Here is a 15,607-nt window from a genome sequence, read left to right as displayed (position 1 = left end):
TGCTCTAAGAAAGTCACTGTACATGATTGTGCCAGTAGCAATGTCTTTCAGAACCCGAATTCAAACACGTGCCTCTGGAACCTTAAAATACCTTGGCACTCTATTTTTTTTTTTTAAGATGGTGGATAGATGGAAGGCTTCATGTAAACAGAAACTGCCCCTCTGTATTGTGGCGGTTGAAGTCTCTGCCACACAAGAGACCCAGTTTTAAAGTTGTGCTTCCCCTCACACAGTTTTTTCCTAATAGGAGTGGAAGATATTGAGACTGAAAATTTCTGTGGGCAACTGACTTGTCAATTTCTGAAGTAACATTTTTATTTAACAAAGAGTAAAACAAATTTGCCCAACTAAATTATTCAGAGGAATTACAAAACTTGTCACTTAAGAGTGGATGTTGGGATATTCAGGTCATTTAGGAGGCTGTGGTTAAAAATGACCTAAATATAAAGCTCTACTTTTTTAAAAAAGGGAAGTTTGAGCTTTTAATTTTTGTTTGACATTGGTCCTAATTCTGTTTCTGTGGGGGGATGTAGGAGGCTACTCTTTCGGGGTTCCAAATAAAGAAAAATTCTTCTCTTCTTGTTGGTAGTTTTGCATGGTATTTATGTAGCTCTGTTTTTTTAGCCAGGATATATAAATTCTGTATCCTTTTTGATATATTAGGGGGATGTATGTGTGTGATGGAGAAATTGGAGAAGGTCATAAGCAAATGACTCTCTTCCAAGAAAAATTGAAGACAATTCATTAATTGTTCTGGTCATTCTTTTTGTACTTTTAAGCAAGGAGCATTTGAAATATGAACTTGTCCCAATCTGCTTTTGGGCAATAATTGGAGCATAAAATGTTGAAAATCAATTATGTATTTAGGGAGGATGAAACAGGCTGACATATTGAAGGCATATTGTATTATGTTTGGTGCACTAACCAGGACAGTTACGTCATATTCCTGCAGTCAAATTGTGTCTCGAGAGGGTGAGACACAGAGGATCACACATCCTGATGTACTCAAACTTCACAGAACATGAGAGTATTTATAATAGGCCTGCCATCTGTCCTGGGAACGAGTCCTATCTTAAAAATTGGCTATGCTTTTGTTGTTGTTGTTGACTGACAAGCACAGAGTTTGATATTTTTGTTTTATACATGCTTATACCTGATTTATAGCAGTGTGATAATTTCACAATGCATTATGTGTTCCCCATGCTGGCTAGGGGGTAAGATCTTTGCAGGAGAGGGTAGAGAGAGTTTTAGATTTCTTCTGTAACCCCAATGTGCCTGACACAGTACTGACGGACTGTATCCCCAGTTGTAGATTTGCAGGATATTTGCAGAATATTGTCTTGTGTCCTCCTGATAGGAGATGCACCCGAGGACTGGGTTGTGTTGTCTGAGGTCACATAATTGGTAAGCAGCTGTATTAGTTACTAGGGTGGCTGTAACCAAGTACCAGAAAGTAGATGGCTTGAATAACAGAAATGTATTGTCTCAGAGTTATACAGAGGCTGGAAGTCCCAGATCAAGCTGTTGGCAGAGCTGCTTCTTTCCTAGGCTCCGGGAGGGATCTGTCCCAGGCCTCGCTCCTTGACTCGTAGAGGGCCATCTTCTCCCTGTATCTCTTCATGCCATCTTCCGTCTGTGCCTATGTCCAAATTTCTCCTTTTTAAAAAGGCACCAGTTAAATTGGATTAGGGCCCACCCTAATGACTTCATTTTAACTTGATTACCTCTGTATAAAGAGTCTATCTCTAAATAAGGTCACATTCTGAGGTATTGGGTGTTAAAACTTTGTATTAGTCCATTTTCACACTGCTGATAAAGACATACCTGAGACTGGGAAATTTACAAAAGAAAGAGGTTTAATTGGGCTTATGGTTCCACATGGCTGGGGAAGCCTCACAATCATGGTGGAAGACAAGGAGAAGCAAGTCACGTCTTATGTGAATGGCAGAGAATGAGGAAGACACAAAAGTGGAAACCCCTAATAAAATGATCAGATTCTGTGGGACTTACTCAGTACTACGAGAACAGTATGGGGGAAACCACCCCCATGATTCAGTTATCTCCCACTGGGTCCCTCCCACAACATGTGGGAATTATGGGAGTACAATTCAAGATGAGATTTGGGTGGGGACACAGAGCCAAACCATATCGTTCCACCACCAGCCCCTCCAAAGCTCATGTCCTCACATTTCAAAACCAATCATTGCCTTCCCAATAGTCCCCCACAGTCTTAACTCATTTCAGCATTAACTCAGAAGTCCATAGTCCAAGGTCTTATCTGAGACAAGGCAAGTCCCTTCCACCTATGAGCCTATAAAATCAAAAGCAAGCTAGTTATTTCTTAGAAACAATGGGGGTACTGACATTGGGTAAATACAACCATTCCAAATGGGAGAAATTGGCCAAAACAAAGGGGCTACAGGGCCCGTGCAAGACTGAAATCCAAATCTTAAAGCTCCAAACTGATCTTTGTCTCCATGTCTCACATCCAGGTCATACTGATGCAAGAGTTGGGTTTCTGTGGTCTTGGGCAGCTCCACCCCTATGGCTTTGCAGGGTACAGCCTCCTTCCCGGCTGCATTTACAGGCTGGCATGAGTGTCTGTGGCTTTTCCATGCGCACAGTGCAAGCTGTTAGTGGATCTACAATTCTGGGGTCTGGAAGATGATGGCCCTCTTCTCACAGCTCTACTAGGTGGTGCCCCATTAGGGACTCTGTGTGGGGGCTCTGACCCCACATTTCCGTTCCACACTGCCGTAGCAGAGGTTCTCCATGACGGCCCTACCCCTACAGCAAACTTCTGCCTGGGCATCCAGGCATTCCCATGCATCTTCTGAAATCTAGGCAGAGATTCTCAAACCTCAGTTCTTGACTTCTGTGCACTGGCAGGCTTAACACCATGTGGAAGCTGCCAAGCCTTGGGGCTTATACCCTCTGAAGCCACAGCCCAAGCTTTACATGGCCCCTTTCATTCATGGCTGGAGTGGCTTGGACGCAGGGCAGCAAGTCCCTAGGCTGCCCACAGCATGAAAACCCTCGGCCCAGCCTACAAAACCACTTTTTCCTCCTAGGCCTCTGGGCCTGTGATGGGAGGGGCTGCCATGAAGACCTCTGATATGTGCTGGAGACATTTTCCCCATTGTCTTGGGGATTCACATTGGCTCTTCATTACTTATGCAAATTTCTACAGCTGGCTTGGATTTCTCCTCAGAAAATAGAATTTTCTTTTCTGTTGCATTGTCAGGCTGCAAATTTTCTGAACTTAGATGCTCTGCTTCCCTTATAAAACTGGATGCCTTTAATAGCACCCAGGTAACCTTTTGAATGCTTTGCTGCTTAGAAATTTCTTCTGTCAGATACCCTAAATCATCTCTCTCAAGTTCAGAGTTCCACAAATCTCTAGGGCAGGGCCAAAATGCCACCAGTCTCTTTGCTAAAACATAACAGGAGTCACCTTTGCTCCAGTTCCTGATGAGTTCTTCATCTCCATCTGAGTCCACGTCAGCCTGGATTTCATTGTCCATATCATTATCAGTGTATTTTGGTCAAAGCCATTCAACAAGTCTCTAGGGAGTTCCAAACTTTCCCACATTTTTCTGTCTTCTTCTGAGCCCTTCAAACTGTTCCAGCCTCTGCATGTTACCCAGTTCCAAAGCTGCTTCCACATTTTCGGGTACCTTTTCAGTAGCACCACACTCCTGGTACCAATTTACTGTATTAGTCCACTTTCACACTGCTGATAAAGACATACCCGAGACTGAGCAGTTTACAAAAGAAAGAGGTTTAATTGGACTTTTCCACGTGACTGAGGAACTCTCACAATCATGGTGGAAGGCGAGGAGGAACAAGTCCCATCTTATATGGATTGCAGCAGGCAAAGAGAGAATGAGGAAGATGCAAAAGCAGAAACCCCTAATAAAACAATCAGATCTCATGAGACTTATTCACTACCACAAGAACAGTATGGGGGAACCACCCCCATGATTCAATTATCTCCCACTGAGTCTCTCCCACAACATGTGGGAATTATGGGAGTACAATTCAAGGTGAGATTTGGGTGGGGACACAGAGCCAAACCATATTAGACTTTGACATGAATTTTGGGGACACACAATTCAACCCTAACAGCAAAGATCTGGGGTCACAGTCTCTTTCTGTCTCCTAATTCAGTATCTTCCTCTGCCCTGTTTAATAAATATTTGTTTTTTAGTTTATATGCAGCTTGGTCAAATTTTTTTTTTTTTTTTTGAGATGCAGTCTCGCTCTGTCACCCAGGGTGGAGTGCAGTGGTGTGATCTCGGCTCACTGCAAGCTCTGCCTCCCGGGTTCATGCCATTCTCCTGCCTCAGCCTCCTGAGTAGCTGGGACTACAGGCACCCGCCAGCACGCCTGGCTAATTTTTTGTATTTTTAGTAGAGACGGGGTTTCAATGTGTTAGCCAGGATGGTCTCGATCTTCTGACCTTGTGATCCGCCCTCCTTGGCCTCCCAAAGTGCTGGGATTACAGGTGTGAGCCACTGCACCCAGCCCAGCTTGGCCAAATTTTCTATTCAAAGAAATATCTACTCCTCTTCTTATATTTCCTTCCATTGCTGGTTTATGGATTGAAATATTTTTCTTAGATGGTGACAGTTTTGCTTGAGGCTGTTTTTCAGTGATTTTTAAAAAATTTATCTCTGCCCTGTTTGATCCTAGGAGTATAAAAGTAATTGCTATTTGATGTACACATTGTTTTTAAAGAGGCATAAACTGCATACCTTGCCTATGATCTTTTCCCTTTTAGTCTTTTTGGAACACTTCTTTGGTGTCCTAACAGGGGAAAATGATCAGTGTTTGAGGGTTTATTATATGGGACATACAGCCACCATTGGGACCTTAACTGTTAGGCAGCAGTGGAAATCAAGCTGCCAGGTAGTTCTTGAGTTTGGGTTGGTACTCAGAATGTAATATTCATAAGATAAAAGATATTATGTTCTCTCACTTTGAATTACCAATAGTATTTTAAGGAACCTTTTATGCCAAACAACATTTGTGCCAAAAAGGCATCAGTTTATTTAAGAAATTCCCAAGTGCAGTGGAGTTTCTCCTTAGAGCTAGGTGTCTTCTGCCTGACTCAAGATTGTAAACTCACAGGGGATGGCCCTGTAAATGTTAGGAAATAAGTATTTGCAGTGGTTCTGAGTTTGGAAAACTGTGAATGCAGACTGGATATACCTGTTTTGTGTGTGTGTCTCAGATTAATTGCAGTTTTCAAAGTAACTTTAAATTTGCTTATATTTCACATTTTTTTTTTTAATGAAAGAGAGATGCCTTGCAGATGAGCAGTCTGGGTAACAACAACAACAACAATATATATATATATATATATATATATATATATATATATATATATATATATATATATGAAAGAAAGGGGTAGGAGAGCATTAGGACAAATACCTAATGCATGCGGGACTTTAAACCTAGATGACGGGTTAATAGGTGCAGCAAACCACCATGGCACATGTATACCTATGTAACAAACCTGCACATTCTGCACATGTATCCCAGAACTTAAAGTAAAATAAAAAAGAAAGAAAGAAAGAAAGATGCCTTAGAAAGTGGCAGCATGTAGAAATGTAAAAATAGTACCCTGATTGGGATGTTCTCCTGTGTGTGTTGATTTATAGCCCGGTGGAACTCTTAGTGTATGTGTGCGTTTTGAATACTGTTATAGAACAGGCGTGAATCAAACCTCTTGTCAGTGTTGTGCAGCATCCCGCAGTTCAAAGGCAGCCAGTTACATAGTGCTTGGCAGGAAGCCTTCCATTTTTAATACTGGTTGAGAGAAAAGAGAGAATGAGGAGTCTGTTTGGAGCATTTTATTATGAAGGAAGCACAGCCCAACTGCTGTAGACAGGTATTAAAAGCCTATCCCACTGGCCTCATACTGTATTTGCTACAGATGCATTCCCATAAGGCCTCCAGATCGAAAAGGAAGCCCACTGTTCTGCTGCACAGCTGTTAAAATGGTTAATACTGCGCTTCCCAACCATTATGGGATGTGCCATATGTGGCCTTTGAGAACATGAACTTATAGTGCATTGGGGGTCTTTGGGATTATTAACAGTATAATTGTAGCAAACAGTAGCAGACAAAATTATGCAGGCTACAGTAATTCTTTTTTTAAAAAACTGCAGTAAAATATATGTAACATAGAATTTACATTTTGGTCCAAAATGTAAGTGTACGGTTCAGTGGCATTAAGTACATTCACATTGTTGTGTAGCCATTACCACCATCCATCTCCAGAACTTTTTTATCATCCCAAAGAGAAATTCTATACCCATTAAACAATAACTTTCCATTTCTCCTTCCCTCAGCCCCTCTAACCTCTATTCTACTTTGTCTTTATGAATTTGTGTATCCTAGGTATTGCATACAGTAGAATCGCATATTCGTCCTTTTGGGTCTGATGGCTCTAGTAATTCTTAAGTTGTATCTGTATAGCTTCTGCTATGTGCCATTTTCTTTTTGATCATAAAGTAATTTAGTAGATGACTTCAGAATATTAAAACTTGAGGACAAAAAATAAAAGAAAGAATAAAACTCAAAGACAGAAATTCGAAACTCTTATTATGCCTTCTGGGGCCTGAAGGTAGTAACATCTAATATTTATAGAGCATATATTTCCTGTTATCAGGCACAGCTCTGAGCACTTTGCAGATAATAACACATTGACACTCATGCTAGCTCTGTGAGGTAGATACTATTAATAATACCCTAGTTTTGCAGATGGGAAACTGAGGCCCAGAGAGATGAATTCCTTGCCTAAGATACAGACATGGCTGGTGTGCAGCAGAGCCGGGATTGCAGCTCAGCGGTCTGCTCCAGAGCCCAAGCTCCTTCGAGCTCCTTAGGTACACAGGTGCGGTGGGCTGGGGGAGGGAAACTGCAGCCCAGCAGCCACGCAGTGAGCTGAAGGAAGCAGCCCGCGATCTTCAGCCCATGTTAGGAGTGATGGGAATAGAGATTCTGCACAGGTAGTTGCTGAGTGGGAATATAGGCACGATACTGCTGGCACTTGCATATTTTCAAGAGAAACTAGATATCCTTATTTATGTGTAACCTCCTGCTTTCTAAGTGTTGGCAACCTAATTCAGTTAAAGACAAAAACAAAGCATGTGGGCCACACAATATCTGTGGCCCACTACCTTCAGACCTTTGCTCTGGAGGTTTCAGGACAATCTTTTTCTTATCCAGACCCCTTAGCAGTTGGTACTTCTGGAACAGTCGTCCACTTGTTTGGACCTGGAGGCAGGGTCTTGATGATCTTTGCTTCCCTAGCTGCAGCTTTCTTTCTTTCTGGTTTTTTTTTTTTTTTTTTGAGACAGTCTTGCTCTGTCACCCAGGCTGGAGTGCAGTGCACATGATCTCTGCTCACAAAGTAGCTGGGACTACAGGTGCGTGCCACCATGCCTGGCTGAGTTTTGTATTTTTTGATAGAGATGGGGTTTCGACATGTTGGCCAGGCTGGTCCCAAACTCCTGGCTTTAGCCTCCCGAAGTGTTGGGATTTCAGGGGTGCAGCTGCAGCTTTCATATAGCAATGGTCAGTAAATGTGTGCTGAGCAAAAGTCTTGAAAACACTCATGACTTCTTCCGGAGCACTGCCAAGAGTTCACAGAAAATCTAATTTAACACAAAATAAAACTAGTCGATTTTGAGAGGATCGTATCTTTTCATGTAGAACTTCATAATTTATTGTTTCATTAGGGGCTCCTTTGAATTGACAATTCTGACTAGAATAGGACTTTATTTTTTATTTTTATTTTTGAGATGGAGTCTCTTTCTATCGGCTAGGCTGGAGTGCAGTGGCACGATCTCAGCTCACTGCAACCTCTGCCACCCAGGTTCAAGTCTCCTGCCTCAGCCTCCTGAGTAGGTGGGATTACAGGCACGTGCCACTACACCCAGCCAATTTTTGTATTTTTCGTAGAGACAGGGTTTCGCCATGTTGGCCAGGCTGGTCTTGAACTCCTGGCCTCAAGTAATCCGCCTGCCTTGGCCTCCCGAAGTGCTGGGATTACAGGTGTGATTATAGGTGTGAGCCACTGCATCTAGCCTTAGAATAGGACTTTAAAGTGATTTTTTTTTTTCCTTCAGAAAAAGTCCCACCAAAGAAATTTAAATATATGCTGTGTGTAACACATACAAACCTAAACTTCTTTTTTTCAATAACAGCCACAGTATTTATGACATACTTACTGCATGGTAGCCACTGTGTGAAGAGTTTTACATGCCTTATTTTTTTAGTGTGAAGTCAACTAAGAAGTTGTGAATTTGAACTGAGTTTAGATTCAGAAAGGCTTGAACATATCTAATACAATGCACTGGCTTTGCCTATGAAGCTGCTCAGGGGCAATGAATTTAAGAGACTAGTCCAAGGTCATACATCTGTTGTAGGTACAGCCAGAACCCTTTGGACACACACATCTGCTGAGTTATATAGACAACCTTCTTGGACACACCTCTGGTGTGGGGCAGTCAGTCTCTTTTTTCCTGGTGTCAGGTCCAGTTGTGTCTTTTTAGATACTGTGGTGCTTCTACTTTAATCTTTCCATCATCTGTGGAAAGGTAGGGTTAAAGTGTAATATAATGTGTCACTCATATGCATCTTCTGAGCTACCAATCATTACCAGGGTATTCGAAGTGGTTTGCTAGTACTGGTGTGGATTTGGATTGTCTTTTTGCCTCTGTGAGATGCCTGGAGTTAGCAGTTACCTGTGGCCAAGAAAAGACCGTACTTCATTAGAACAGGACCCTAAACCAAATGATCTGATCATCTTATAGATAATACAGTAAATGAGAATGTAAGGAGAATTTTAAACTTTTTTTTTAATGGGTAGTTTACACATAGTGATATAGTAATCATCACATTCATCTCCTTGACTTTTGTCCTCTTAATTTGATAGGTAGACATCAGTGGTTTTAAGATCAGTTTCTAGTGGGGAGGGCAGGGTTTATACCCTTCTCTCATTCAACAGAAAATCATTTAGGCTTTTCTTTTAAAAACATAACCAAAGTAATCTAAGCTTCTGGTAGAACTTGTTAAAAACAGGGAAGTAGCTGGGCAAGGTGGCATGTGCCTGTAGTCCTAGCTACTCAGGAGGCTGAGGCAGGAGTAGCAGTAGAGCTCGAGCCCAGGGATTTGAGGTAGTAGTGAGTTAGGATCATGTCTGTGAATAGCCACTGCACTCCAGCCTGGGCAATGTAATGAGACCCTATCTCTTTAAAAAAGAAAGAAAGAAAAAGTAATTTTGCATTCAGAAATTTGCTGTAGACTTTTTAAAATAAAATAGTAACTTAATTTAAATTTAACAGAATACAACTAAAATTAAAATTAAATGAATTGCTGAACTTTGGTTAAGTTTTTTTCTCAAACTTTCAGTCTTTTCTGCTTTATTATACTGTCCACATGCAAGAGAAGTATAAATAGTATAGATTGGCATATAATTAAGGGCTAGAGTCTGCTATACAGGTCATAAGTCCAAGTTTGAGGAAGAATGGAGAAATCTCAGGGACATGTAAAGTCCCATTTAAAAAATTAAAAACCTTAAAGCCTGTCTTAAATTAAGACAGCTGAAAAATTTTCAAGATAAATTAATGGAGAGATCAATGCCTTTTTCAGTGTTTCAGAACTGTGGAAAAAAAGAGCTCTGCTACTTAGAAGTTGCTTTGAAATCCTGGTATACATAACTTTACTTGTTCCCAACAACCTTTGGTGGTATTCATGTTTTTATCATTGCACACTGTTGAAGGCTGATGGAGTAATGTCACTCTGGAGGTGACACTACTTATCAGAGGAGTGGCCAGAATGCCACCCTTTCTCAACTGGCACTCTTCTTATCCCATTCACAGTTGCAACTTGGGAGTTAAGCAGGGAAGCCCTCTGAGCAGTTCAGAATATATAATACATGTATAGGGTACACACCAGCGTGTATGCACCTTTTTCCTAAGTGTGTGCCCAGGACCTCTTGTTTTTGATCTGGAAGCCACTTGAATTCAGGATGTTTGTTCCAGGGTTCTATTCATAAGAAATGACAAGCTGGAAATTAGAAGTGGAGGTGGGGCAAGGCACGGTGGCTCACGCCTGTAATCCCAGCACTTTGGGAAGCCGAGGTGGGCGGATTGCTTCAGGTCAGGAGTTTGAGACCAGCTTGGCTAACATGGTGAAACCCCATCTCTACTAAAAATGCAAAAATTAGCTGGGCATGGTGGCGCATGCCTGTAGTCCTTGGGAGGCTGAGGCAGAAGAATCGCTTGAACCCAGGAGGTGAAGGTTGCAGTGAGCTAAGATTGCACCACTGCACTCCAGCCTGGGCAACAGAGCAAGACCCTGTTTTTGAAAAATAACATAAAAAATAGAAGTGGAGGTGGCCTGGAGAAGCTGGCATGCCTGTCTGGGTAAGGTCATCAGCTTGGGAAGCACACAGGCTGTGTAGCTCGACAGACCTTCCTAAGATCTCTTGGCAGGACAACAACTGGGTTTTTTATGACTTTGGGCTAGGTCTTGTTCATGACCCAAATATTCATCAGGTGCATACTATACCAGGTGCTGGGTGTGTGATGATAAACAAATTAGGGTCCCTTCCTTGTTCACAGCCTAAGAGGGCACATGGTTTCATATATAAATATAAGATAGTATACTAAGGATTACATAATGGGATGAGTGGCATATAGTGGGAGCATAGGGAAAATTGAGACTTCTGCTTCCAAGTGAAAGGAAGTCACAAATATCAACACTTTGTCAATCTTGTTTCAGTAACCCTACATTGCTTTTTTTGTGTGTGGTCTTGGGGAGTGACTAGGAGTTGTCCAGGTGGAATAAAAGGACATTCTAGGTAGAGAGAGAGAGATATCTGTGTAAGTAAAGTGGACAGAATCTGACAAATTTTAGAGAAAACTTTATACCAAATGGGTAACCCATGGCCTTTTTTTTTCTTCTTTTTTTTTTTTTTGAGGCGGAGTCTCGCTCTGTCACCCAGGCTGGAGTGCAGTGGTACGATCTTGGCTCACTACAACCTCCACCCTCCCGGCTCAAGTGATCTTCCCATCAGCCTCCTGGTAGCTGGGACCACAGGCACATACAACCACGCCTGGGTAGTTTTTTGTATTTTTGGAAGAGACAGGATCTCGCCATTCTGCCCAGGCTGGTCTTAAACTCCTGAGCTCAAGCAGTCCCCCCACCTCGGCTTCCCAAAGTGCTGGAATTACAGGCGTGTGCCATGGCCCCTGGCCACCCATGGCTTTTAAAAGTCATTATAGAAATTGTAAAAAAATAAGTCCGGGTGTGGTGGCTCACGCCTGTAATCCCAGCACTTTGTGAGGCCGAGGTGGGTGGATCACCTGAGGTCAGGAGTTTGAGACTAGCCTGACCAACATAGTGAAACTCCGTCTCTACTAAAAATACAAAAAGTTAACTGAGTATTATGGCACATGCCTGTAGTCCCAGCTACTTGAGAGGCTGAGGCAGGAGAATCACTTGAACCCAGGAGGCGGAAGTTGCAGTGAGCCAAGATCGTGCCACTGCACTCCAGCCTGGGTGACAGAGTGAGATTCCATCTCAAAAAAAAAAAATTGTCAAAAATATACAAGTAATGAGGCATATAACAAACCATCATGTATCTACCAACAAGCTTCACAAATATTAACACTTTGTCAATCTTGTTTCAGTAACCCTACATTGCTTTTTTGTGGTTGGAGCAGTTTATTTATTTTTTATTGTATATATTTAAGGTCTACAACATGATGTTTTTGTATATAGTGATGTGCTACAACATGGCATGTATATACAATGGCAGTCCCATAAGATTATAATAGGAACTGGAAAATCCCTATTGCCTAGTGACATGGTAGCCATTATGTTATAGTGCAGTTACCTTATTTTTAAAATAAATTTAGTGTAGCGTAAGTATACAGTGTTCATAAAGTCTACAGTATTGTACGGTAATGTCCCAGGCCTTTACATTCACTCACTGACCCACCCAGAGAAACTTGCAGTCCTGCAAACTCCATTTGTGGTAGGTACTCTATGCTGCACTGTTTAAAAAAATCCTTTAGGCTTGGTGCAGTGGCTCACGCCTATAATCCCAGCACTTTGGGAGGCCGAGGCAGGCGGATCACTTGAGATCAGGAGTTCAGCACCAGCCTGGCCAACATGGTGAAACCCCGTCTCTACTAAAAATATAAAAATTAGCCAGGCATGGTGGCACATGCCTGTAACCCCAGCTACTCAGGAGGCTGAGGCAGGAGAATCGCTTGAATCCAGGAGGCAGAGGCTGTAGTGAGCCAAGATTGCGCCACTGCACTCCAGCCTGGGTGACAGAACAAGACTTCATCTCAAAAAAAAAAAAAAAAAATCTTTTAGATCATATTTAGATTATATTTTTACTGTGCCTTTTCTATGTTTAGATAACACAAATGCTTCCCATTGTGCTACATTTGCCTACAATATTCAGGACAGTAACATGCTGTTCTGGTTTGTAGCCTAGGAGCAATAGACTCTAGCATATAGCCCAGGCTTGTGGATTTGTGTAAGTACACTCTGTTACATTCGCACAGCAATGCTGATGCTGAATCCCCCACCTTCCATCCTCTATCCCCATCATTAAGCCACCTATGACTGTACTTATTGATACACATATACATAGTGAAGTCATAACTATGGTCAGGAAAATTAACATTCACATTATCTCATATAGTTACCTTCCTTTCTTGCTTTCTTTTTCTTTCTCTTTCTTTCTTTCTTTCTTTCTTTCTTTCTTTCTTTCTTTCTTTCTTTCTTTCTTTCCTTTCCTTTCCTTTCCTTTCCTTTCCTTTCTTTCTTTTCTCCTTCCTTCTCCTTCCTTCCTTCTTTCTTTTTTCCTTTTCTTTTCTTTCTTTTCTTGTGGTAAGAGTACCTAAAACCTACTCTCTTAACAAAGTACCACTAAGCAATACAATGTTATTAACTATAGCCTTCATATTGTACATTAGATCTCTAGACTTACTCATTCTGCATAACTGCAACCTTGTAACCTTTGACCTATATTTTATCCCCAGCAATTTAAAGCAAATCCCAGACATTATGTAATTCCCTTTGTAAATAGTATGTATCTGTAACTCAATAAAGATCCGCCCATGACATTAACACAAAACAAAATGAGGATAATTCCCTAATACTCGTCAATACCTAGTCCATACATAGATTTTTCCTGTTAACACAGGTTTCAGTATCTAAGGGATTCATTTTTTTTAGCACAGTAAGTTTTTCAGGGATGTTGGATACATGGGGCTTTACTATAATACCATATTTTTATTTATTTCTTTGAAATAGTATATGATTTATTTGGTCTTATTTCTGATCATTTAACTAATCAGGTTGGCCCCAATGGAGGGCTGTGCCTTAAAACTTTCTTGATTGCTTGTTTGTCATATAGCAAGGACTTTTCAGGGATTCAGTGAACATTCAAATTCTGAGAGCTAGATTATAAATGGCTTAGGGAACTCCGACCAATTCCTTTGATTTTGCTTCAGTGTTTTTTGCTATTTATATTTTTATTGTTTGTAGAGACAGGGTCTCACTCTATCGCCCAGGCTGGAGCGCAGTGGCATGATCATAGCTCACTGAAGCCTCCAGTCCTGGGCTCAAGTGATCCTCTTGCCTCAGCTTCCCAATGGCTAGGACTGCAGGGGTACCCACAATTCCTAGCTAATTTTTAAATTTTCTGTAGAGATAGGGTGTTGCTGTTGTTGCCCAGCATAGTCTTGAACACCTGGCCTCAAGCAGTCCTCCTGTCTTGGCTTCCCAAAGTGCTGGGATTACAGGTGTGAGCCACTGCGTCTGGCCTTGCTTCAGTTTTTAGCTTCTAGTGTTTAGTTCGTGTCCTCCTCAGCCTTTAAAAGCTGTTGCCTAGCATGCCTTCTTGGCGTGGACCAGCTCAGTGTCCTTACTCAGATGCTTGTAGCAGTCCCTGCAGCCTCAGCTGATACTTCAGGGTTGGGCCTATGTTGCCCTTTTTTTTTTTAGGCTTTCCTCGATGACCTCAGCTTCTTTGGCTTCCTCTTCGTTTCCATTTCTCCTACCCTTCACTCTAGCCTTTAATTATGTGCTGTTTTCCATTGCTATAACTGAATACCTGAGAATCAGCAATTTATAAAGAAAATTTATTTCTTACAGTTCTGGAGACTATGAAGTCCAGTGTCTTGAGGCTGCATCTGGGAGGGCCTTCTTGCTGGTAGGGACTTTCTGTAGAGTCCTAAAGTGGCTCAGAGTATCCTGAGCCTGGTACATGCTGCTAGTCCTTGCTGCTTGTACCTTCTGGAGTGCTGGGTTGAGCTGCACTTGGGGTCGCTTGAGTCACAGCTGGGGTGGCTGAGGAGTGCTGCACTGGGATGCAGAAAACAGAGACCCAAGGGGGCCCTGGGCAGCAAACCCATGAAGGGTGCCTGGGTTCTTCTCCTGAAACCATTCCGCCCTTCTAGAGCTCTGGGCCAGGGATGGGAGGGACAGCCTCAAAGATCTCTGAAATGGCAGGGGTCTTTTTCCTATTCTCTTGATAATATCATCTATCAATAGTAATCTCCTTAACAAATGATCACCTAGCCACAGCCTTGGTTTCCTCTCCGGAACACACTTTTTCACTCTTTTTTTTTTTTTTTTTAACATGGAATGCTTCATGAATTTGCATGTCATCCTTGTGCAGGGACCATGCTAATCTTCTCTGTATCAGTCCAGTTTTAGTATATGTGCTGCTGAGGGAAGCGTCTTTTTCACTCTTTATGTGGCCAGGCTGCAGAGTTTTGAAGTCTTCCCATTCTGTTTTCCTTTTAATTATACATTTTGTCTTTAAGTCATTTCTTTGCTCTCACATATCACTGAATGCGGTCAAAAGTAACCATGCAATATCCTGAATGCTTTGCTGCTTAAATATTTCTTCTGCCAGATATTTTAGTTTATTGCCCTCAAGCTCTGCATTTCACAAAGACCTAGGACATGGACACAATTTAGCCAAGCTCAACACATTGTCACACAATGTGACAAGGATAGCCTTTACTCTAGTTTCCAATACTTTGTTCCGCATTTCCGTCTGAGACCTTGTTGGAATGGCCTTTACTGTTCAAATTTCTACCAACATTTTGACCACCACCAGTTAAGCAAATCTTGAAGAAGATTCAGACTTTTCCCTAGCTCTCATCTTCTGAACCCTCATCAGAATCTCCCCTAATGCTCCACTTATAGCAATTACAGGCTTTTTCTAGCTTGCTCCCTCAAACCCTTCCAGCCTCTACTCATTGCCCAGTTTCAAAGCCACTTCCACATTTTCAGCTATCTGGTATAGCAATGACCCCATTCTTGGTACCAATTTTTGGTCTTAGTCTGTCTCTTGCTATAACTGAATGCCACCTTCTGGATAATTCATAAAAAAGGGAAAATTATTTCTCACAGTTCTGGAGGCTGTGAAGTCCAGGAGCATGGTGCTGGCATCTGCTTAGCTTCAAATGAGGGTCTTCTTCCTGCCTTATAACATGGTAGAAGGTATCACACAGCGAGAGGGCAAGAGTGTGCATGTCAGCTCAAGTCTCTC

At 41.9% G+C, this 15,607-nt stretch overlaps 1 protein-coding gene and 1 non-coding gene across 6 annotated transcripts in view; one reads left to right on the top strand and one right to left on the bottom strand.

Moving 5' to 3' along the window:
• Window positions 1-15,607, top strand: part of TANC1 (tetratricopeptide repeat, ankyrin repeat and coiled-coil containing 1) — a 268,517-nt gene that overhangs the window by 38,333 nt on the left and 214,577 nt on the right. The window lies entirely within an intron of this gene.
• LOC129490815 (U6 spliceosomal RNA) lies at window positions 14,681-14,787 on the bottom strand. Its single transcript, XR_008660311.1, has one exon. It is a non-coding gene; the product is annotated as a U6 spliceosomal RNA (small nuclear RNA).

The sequence above is a fragment of the Symphalangus syndactylus genome, chromosome 9, assembly GCF_028878055.3.
Source record: "Symphalangus syndactylus isolate Jambi chromosome 9, NHGRI_mSymSyn1-v2.1_pri, whole genome shotgun sequence".
NCBI lineage: Eukaryota > Metazoa > Chordata > Mammalia > Primates > Hylobatidae > Symphalangus > Symphalangus syndactylus.
Note: the sequence above shows the minus strand (reverse complement) of the source record. Positions and strands in the feature narration are given on the sequence as shown.